This window comes from Diadema antillarum, unplaced genomic scaffold, assembly GCF_040938485.1.
Source record: "Diadema antillarum isolate AM-2024a unplaced genomic scaffold, OU_Dant_1.0 seq00000454_RagTag, whole genome shotgun sequence".
NCBI classification, from domain to species: Eukaryota; Metazoa; Echinodermata; class Echinoidea; order Diadematoida; family Diadematidae; genus Diadema; species Diadema antillarum.
The window spans coordinates 1,230,751-1,239,790 of NW_027271426.1; positions in this window are offsets into that span (position 1 = coordinate 1,230,751).

Here is a 9,040-nt window from a genome sequence, read left to right on the forward strand (position 1 = left end):
TTATGATGATATTCAATAGGCAGCTATTTACAAAAGTTTAAAGAAGAAATCCATTCCGAACAGTTACGATCAATAATATTTTATAAGAAAGAGGGAAAAAAATCCCCCACAAAACAGAGCAAAAATGATCAAAATTGGATAAGAAATAACAAAGTAATTTAGATGACATTCTGAATTGTCAAACCATTAAAACACTTCTCGACTAGTCGTTACAAACATTCAAATCAGTAAGTTGATGAATGACGTCATGCTGTCACAATTTCTCATGAATTTTGTGTACAGAAATGACAAAGATTTCATATTTCAGCTGTATAAGTACAATTTGGCTTAAAGCACCAAAAATAAAAAAGAACAAAAAATGTTAACTCTGATATATTTTGCTACGGGAATAACCTGCTTTTACCTGTTAGCTATATAAAGATAACAGTTTTTTCTGAATTTCATGTTATGAAATACATGCCATGAGGACATGACATCATCAACTCGCTCATTTGAAAATTCATATAAGGACTTGTCTGGTCAATAAAATTTCACATGTTTTCCGACAAAAATGTGAAATTTCAAGCTATCATATCTCCCTTAAAAAAAAATATTTCTCATTTGTATATCCAATTTTTGTCTAATCTTTTGGAACGTTTTGGAAGGTTCTAGGGAATTCTCTCTCTCTCTCTCTCTCTCTCTTTCTTTTAGAGTTTATTTATTTTTGTGTGGATTTCTTCTTTGATAATTAAAGAGGACGAGACATTTATATTATAGAGCTATGTAGGAGAGATAGGGAGGGAATTAATGAGTTTTACAAATATAACATAGACCTCACATGAGTCCGTGCACATTGTGAATAGTCAAAAGTAACGCTTGTCATGCACACATTCGCATGCAATCAATGCAACATATTTTGTATTGCAATGTTCTTGCTAAAATTTCAGGCGAACGTTTGTTTAGGTGTGCTATAGGCTGCTGTACATCACTACATGATTAAAATTAATGTTTTTCAAGAAACGATGGAACTTCACAGGGGTGTATCCAGGATTTTTTCTGGGGGGGTCGTAACCAAAATTTTTGGACCTTTACCTTTGCGAGGGAGCGGAGCGACCGAGCGGGGGGGAGGGTGTGGGAGGGGGGGTGTCCCCCTTCCACGGTAGGGAGTTTTTGAATTCTATATCCTAAAATGGGGCAATTTGGTGCATACAAAAGTGACTTTTTCGGCATGGCAGTGCAGCTTAGAAATAAGGTAAATTATGGCATACTAAAACTAAGTTATGAAATTTACGAGGTTTTTGACAATTTGCTGGAACACCACCTGGTCATTTTTTTTTTCCTGTTGTAGGCCTATATAGAGTAAAAAGCCCTAAAAAAAATGTCTTTTACAAAAAGTGGACCTCTTGAAAATTTGGGGGGGGGGGGGGGTCGTACGACCCTCCCGACCCCCCCCCCCCCCCCCCCTTGCATACATCCATGCTTCAGAGATCCATGAGCAGGGGCGTATACCTTTTTAAAGGGGGGGGGGGGGGTAAATTTGGGGTAAACAGGCCTACAATGGATCGAGGCACCGAGGCGGTTATCCCCCACCCCCACCCCCCGAAACAATGAAGACGTCATGGATACGTACTACTGCACGTACCCATATTTTCCCATCTTTCATGTCATCTAAGAGATTTCTGTTTAATTATTGCTCAATTCGGGACAATATGTGAAAAAGTGCGAGGAAGCGAGGAAGCGACTCTAAAGCACTAAAGAATTTTCACGTATAAGAATTAACAGCCAAAAAGCGAGATGGACATGTTGTGATCGTAACCCAACTCTCAAACATATTCGTGGATTTATTTACTCCCAACAATGACTTATACTAGAAATAAACGGTTCCATATAGTGATATCTAAAAAGGAAGTCTTGCCCTCAAACCCATCTCGTATTGAACGGAGAACTTTGCACGGTCCCGAACTGTACATAAAATGATGTCCAGTACTTAGGAGCTGATCCGCTGTCAAAATTGGGGGGTGGAGCAAAACTTTGAGGATATCTTTGAAGAGAGAAGTGACTGAGCATATAATTTACTATTACAGGAATAAAGAGAAGGGAGTAAAGCATATAACCCCCTGCCACATTAGGGATTTTTTGCAAGTATAGGCCTACGCATATCAATTACAATGTATGTGTTTTTAAGCATGCTGGGTGCAATTTCAGTCTGACGGTTTTCAGAACCTTGTGGGGACGGGGGGTGGGTGGGGGGTGGAGGCAAAAAAATGGAGGATACGTGCGAGCATGGACGGTAGGGTCCATGGTGCGAGGGAGCGAAGCGCCAGAGAGGCCGATCACGACAGGGAAGTGTTTGGAGGAGAGATATCCCCTTCCACATTTTAGGGATTTTTTTTTGGAATAAGCATAGCAATATTAATATGTTTCTATAAGCATGGTTAATACGTGTTATAACAGTTACAACAATACAAGTACATCCGATAACATGTATAACTTTTTATATTAGTAGTATGTAGAAGTGAAATGATAATGAAAGCAGAGATCTTGGGGCGACATGTTTTGTGGTCATCTTTGCTATGGACGAGTCGCTTACCTAGCGCCTGCCAGTAGATTTCACGCACCCACACAACACACCAAAGATAGCAGCCTAACCAGGCAAGAGGGCCAACGTATGGGGGGGATTGGTTCGCTGTCGTATACTTTACTTTACATGCACAGCACTACAGACTCTACAGCGCGTGTTGAGAAACGAAGCGGTTTCAGAAGGTGAAACAGCGGCGGAAAGGCTGGTCGGTAAGGACGATGTGTAAGAATTTCTCGAACTTGATGTTTCTCTAAATGTAAGTGAATAGATTGGGGGTAATTTCCCTGCAATTCTATGATCGTTAAATTACATCTAAACGTTACTAATATACAGTAACGGCTAGACTGTAGTCAAGTTTAGACAGATCACTGCCCCATGCATGCATGGCCATTGGGCATGGCTGGGCATAGTATGGTATGGTCGATGGTCTACACCGTTAATGAATATTTGTTAGCATGGACACGACGCAACATTTTACTTCGTCAGTTAGATATCTAATTGATAGTGACTAGATCTAGTAACTTTAACACTTTAATAACATTGGAGTTTACACATCTTGTAATCATTGCTACAGCCGTACATCTTTCCATACATACCCACCTTGGGTAACCAAAAAAAAAACAAAATATTAAGTTGGGTTAGGCATAAATTTACGTGTAACTAGAGGTGGGAGTGGAGCTAAATGAATCTAAATTTTAAGGAATATCTCTACTAGCTCGCTCTACTAACTGGAAGAAGACAATTTTATCAGTGACACTGAGTGATAGAGAGACCGAGAGGGAGAACATTGAGAAGGATGGAGAGCAGGAGTGTGCGTGTGTGTGTGTGTAACTGTGTGTGTGTGTCACTGTGTGGTATGTGCACTGCATTTCATGATTTTACCTCACATTTTCGCGTGTGTCCATGAGTCAAGACATCGTTAAGAAGCTGGAGAGCAGTGGAGCATGTTAGAATACCCAAAATATTACCTGTAATTCCTGAAAGAGTCATTTTGACATCAAAACTGTGAGTGGCCCCTACAGTAGGCCCTAAGCTAAGCCTAAATCCCTACCCTGGATCAAATCAGGGGCTTACGTACGGTAGCTGGTTCAGGGGTCATGCAGTTTTGTCTTTTGATCTAAAAAAAAGAAAAAATTGCTCTTGTCTAATTGATATTTTAAATTAGAAATCTACCCTCTACCTTCTGAATTTTATTATATTCTCACAATGACACGTTTCAGCTTCTGTACGACTACAAACGATGTCAGTTAATACGATGCAACTTTGGCCATAAATGCTGAAATCAATAGATATCACCAAGTGCACGGTGAGATGACAAATGCCGCGTCAAAATTCATGCACTTATGTCCGTGACAACGGATACATGTGTATGCCTGGCTTACAACCACATTGTGCTGAAATTAGCCAGCAAATGTGATGAATTGTCAGTAAAGTGGATATTTTCGCGTGGGTAATTTTCCGTGCTTGGGTGGGTACGAGGAATCTCGCGTGTTTTAAATTCCGCAGAATCAATACATAAATAAGTACAACGACACATGTTTGGCAAGCAAAAATATTCACATGCTTTTACGAAAATACTCTTTCCAGAGGTCAGTACTTCACCCGGAAGAAGAATATTCGTGCTAGTTTACAAGGTCTGTATTTCCACTACGTGCTCCTTAACTGTGGGTTGAGTGCAGCAAATTCTCTGCAATAGATGCCATAAAGTTCTTTTTTTTTTCACATAAAGCAATGGAAATTTATGAAAATTGAGTCAAGCAATCAACAAACTTGCCTCTTTTTTTTTTTGCCTCCACAGAACAAAGCTATAAAGAGTTTTGTACAAAAAAAAAAGAAAAGAAATTTATGAAAATTATTCACATTCATGATCCAGTTTGCTCCTTGTAGTCCAGCCAGAAAATGCCATGTGAGTTTTATATTCACTGCTCATATTGGCAAATATTTCTTATTATCTCTATATAGGACGTTTTAGCGGCGCATTAAAAACGCGTATTGTAGTCCGCTCAATTTTTACCGTTCAATATCAGAGCATATTGAACGAAACGCATAGACCAACGTATTAATTCCCCATAGGCTACCGTTGTTACTTGCTGTTCAAGATCACACCATATTCAATTCTGTCTCGTTTATTGCGTGAGCGCTTGCTAAATGCGCAAACAAATTGCTACTAGTGGGCGTCATTTTGTTACATTTCACAAGCGCGCAAACATCTTGCTAGTTGTTTGTTTCATACGCAGTTTTAGGGGCTTCCCCTTTTCAGCGCTGGGATGGGACTGCCGAGTCAACTTCAAAGACGAGTAGAAGCCGGGTAATTTTGTGCAGTTTTTGCTTGCTCTACTTGATTGTATAGATGATAATAATTATATTGGATGGCCTTGATTCATGGAATACCAGGGAATATTGCACTTGTTAGGGTCAATATTGCACTCATCTTCGATTCGTGCAATATTGGCCCTAACTCCTGCAATATTCCCTGGTATCCCATTCATAGCCATCCAATATAATTATAGTAAATATAGTATTTGCCCCAGTTTGCTTGAAATATCATCATCTGTTGCTTTGTTGCAGCCGTTTCACTTCAAAGAGAATAGCTTTAATCAGGGTTTCCTTTGTTTTTTGGGTAGGATAACTTCCACAAAGATGTGTGTGTGCGTGTGGGAGTGAAATAGCTGGGTGAGAAACTGAAATTTGCAGTTACATGTGTATTTGCATAAAATATGTGATTATATGACTGAAGTTCAAAATAGTTTGCTCCGATGTGTGGTCTACACATGCTTTGCATGTTATAAATCTGTAAGGCAACCAGAAATTTTCGCATGGGTTACATTGTATTTCATGAATTTTTGCGAAAGCCGAGATTTGCAAAATTAGAATGCACTGTCAAGTTCTTGTCTACATTATATGCATTGAATGCCAGTGGCAATTTGCAAAACTTTCACGCCGTGAAAATTTCTTGCTTTACACTTACAGTATTCTTCACAGAAAAAAAAACTTTAACAGCCATATATTTATCTCTGTACAGTGGACTCCCATTATAACGAAGTCCTCGGGACTGGCAATTTCTTTCGTTATATCGAAATTTTGTTACAACCGAACAAATAAGCAATTAGAATGATAGAGTGAGAAATGTTGCGGCCTGAATTTTATTTCATTATAACCGTGTTTGTTATAATGGGAGTGCACTGTACTACAGGAAACAGTGTGATCTAAAGTGTAGATTGTGCTTTTCCATGGCCTTGACATGACAACTGCATGACCTGACTCCATTGGGGTAATGGGTTAATGTACTATTGAGGACTCTTCATCAACTTTGACCTTTTCCCTCACATGCAACATACAACCTGTTGATTTGCATTTTTCTGTCTTATTTAGAATGAAACCCAAATATTATTGTGGATCGAGGGAATGCAGCAATGTTAGTAGAACACATCAGCAAACTTTGGGGAAAATCGGACAATTACTTGGAAAAATTAAGTCTCATTACCACCATCACTGTATGAAAGACATCAACATTTGTGACATAACACAACAATAATTTAATTTATGTGGAGAAAATTCAACATATTTTCACTTTCTAGCATAATTAGAGAGCACCTGACTTAATACCTTCATCAGAAAGCAGGAGGAATAATAGTACCGTCAACGTGTGTGAGTAACAGGTCAAGGAATGTGTACTTTTCATTAAAAAAAAAAATTGTTGAATTCTCCTTAAAAACATCATATCATTGTCCTGCAGTGATGTCTATAACTGTATAGTAGTCTTCTCATCCAGAGACGATGGCACCAAAACTTTTAAACAAACTCACAACTTTTCAAATATCAGATTTTCTTCAAATCTTGCTGATGTACAAGGTGTACATATTCTACTAATATTGCTGCATTCACCCAGTTGACATATTTGGATTTCCTTCCCATTTGAGAGTACGGTACATTGTATGTCAGAATGATGTGAAGTTTGTGCACAACCAGCTGCCTTAAATCCCATTGGTACCTTTGGACATGGACAGTGAAGTTAAGGGTTGCCACTACCGTTTGAGGTACTGCAGCGTTGACAAGTGATGTAGGGTGCCCCACCCGTTCCCCCCACGGTAACACAGTCCGCATGCCCTAGGGCCGTGCAACTTGACGATGCAATGAATGTTCACACTCGACTGTACTGTTTTGTCACTAGTTTAGACAGGGTCTTGATGTCTTAGTCAAGTTTGCCAGTGCCTTGTCTTAACTAGGGTAAAGTGCAGTATAGCTGAGTATGCATCACAAACCGACGCTGACTGCGACAGATACACTCGATGGGCTGGACGGAGAGACACCCATAAAGTTAGCAACCACGAGAGAACATCATAGCTAAGGACCCTGCAACGTGTGTGTGTGTGTGTGTGTGTGTGCTGGATCTACTTAAGTGAATAAGGGTTTTATACCTTTGCAACTTCGTTGTGTGATGAAAGACCAAGGTGTTTATCTAGGCATATATGGATTTTTCTCCCCCCCCCCCCCTTAGACCTCGTAATTACTTTGTAAAGTTATTTTATGAAATGGTGATATGGATCCTAATCAAATGACTTGCTGAGAGCAATCACATGACCAGTCTTTCATTTTGCCTATAAACATGCCCAGCGGGCAAGTTTTTTCTCATGACCAGTGCTTATGACTGGTACTAATAACCACTTTTAGATATCATTTCTCATATGTGCACAAGACTGTGGCTTGCTGTAATTACACTCACTGACATCACAACTGCATGCTTTAGCAGTGCGCACTCCATCAGTTAAAGCGTGCACTTACTGTAAACTGTATGGCAAGTTGTGAGTGAATGACATCATGAATTCACCATTTGCATATTAAAAAGGATGTTCAAGAACTGTTTCATGAAAATTAGTGAAGCTTCATAGTTTTATAACTTCCTTAATTTTCATCCCATTTTGTTAAAATTTTCATCGTTGGTGCTTTGACACTTTTACCCTTTCTTTTCAGACTTACAAAAGTACAATGTACTTTCAACTTGTCGGGAATTCCCCTTTGTTTTATCGCAGAGGCTGTGGTAATAAGCGCATCAGAGAGTTCCACTTTGTAGTAATGTCGTGCATACCATCAAATTAGTTTGACCTCCAAGCTCCTCAAACACTTTTGAGAGAAGGCTTTAAGCTTTGAAACCGATCCAAAATGACCTGGCTCCCTTCCAGAATAAAACTGTAACTTTGATAGTGAAAATGCCCTCTGAAATTGTATAATCTAATCAAAGGTCAGCATAGATACAAGGTGTATTTGCAAATTGTTTTCTCGAGTTAAGTATCCCAAATATCGACAACCACCTCACATTTTCATGAATGAAAGTCAAGCAAATATTTTCAAATTTCAGCTGTTAACATAAAATCCTCAGATCGCTAAATATCAGCAGCATTGCAAATTCTTCAATTGAGATTAAATGGAAAGCAAGCACACACAAAAATGATGCACTGTAATGTAAAGTAATCTTTATGGCATCAAATATTTTTGAAAGGAAACTTTTTGTTAAGGATGTCCTCTGCAAAAAGATATAATTGAACAAGCATACAGGTAGACCAACACATGTTCAGTACATGTAGTGAATACACATTAGAACTCAGAAAACAATGGGATGGGAAGAGTGTAGTAGAGAGAGAAAAAAATGGAGTATAAAAGAGTGGTGTTTCTTGAAAATGAAATTAATGAATTCTTGTGTTGAGTTGTTCTGCTGGTAGAGATCTTGGATGCTTCCTAGTTTATTTCTCTGTAGTGTCAAGATCAGTTCTGGTCCAGTGAGGTCATTGTCTCGCAAAGCATTTCGTCACCTGTCAGACTGCTACTTCGGGAAGTGGAACCATTTCGAATTGTTGAAACATATGTCGAGTTTAATGGAAGCAGGACAAGTCTCATATTTGGGTTTTCCATTAGCACTCCACTTTGTGAGGGTGTTCCTCCTTCAGGTGTACATTGTGCAGGGGAACCTTACAAGAAGGTTGAGGACCTTATAACAATTACCTTGTTATGTCAGGATTCTCACTATATCAGGATACAAAAACGAAGAAATACCCCATGTATAAAGAACTGGGACCTACAGTTTCACCTCCTATTAGGAGCTTTTCGTTATTGTATATATCTGACTTCTTTCATGATGAGGTATCACTGTACAATGTATATCTGACTTCTAGACAAAAGTACATTCTGTGGTTCTTGCATGCTCCTTCGATATCTGGAAGAGACAGTCTCTAATGCTAGCACAACTGATGTTATTTTACCTTTTGTGTGAAGCTGCATTCAGGGTTTTGACAGCATTCCAGATCTGTTTGACCTTTGACTCAAGCTGGGTAGGAGGGATACCTTTGACTTTGTGTCTCATTTCCATTCTCCAGCATCTTTGTCAGAGGACTGCCACACTAAAAAAAAAAACGTGATAACAGGGTTGATTTATTTTTTCTCTTTGTGCTTTTAAGCTCAGTTGAGAACATTGTCAAAAAGGGTTAT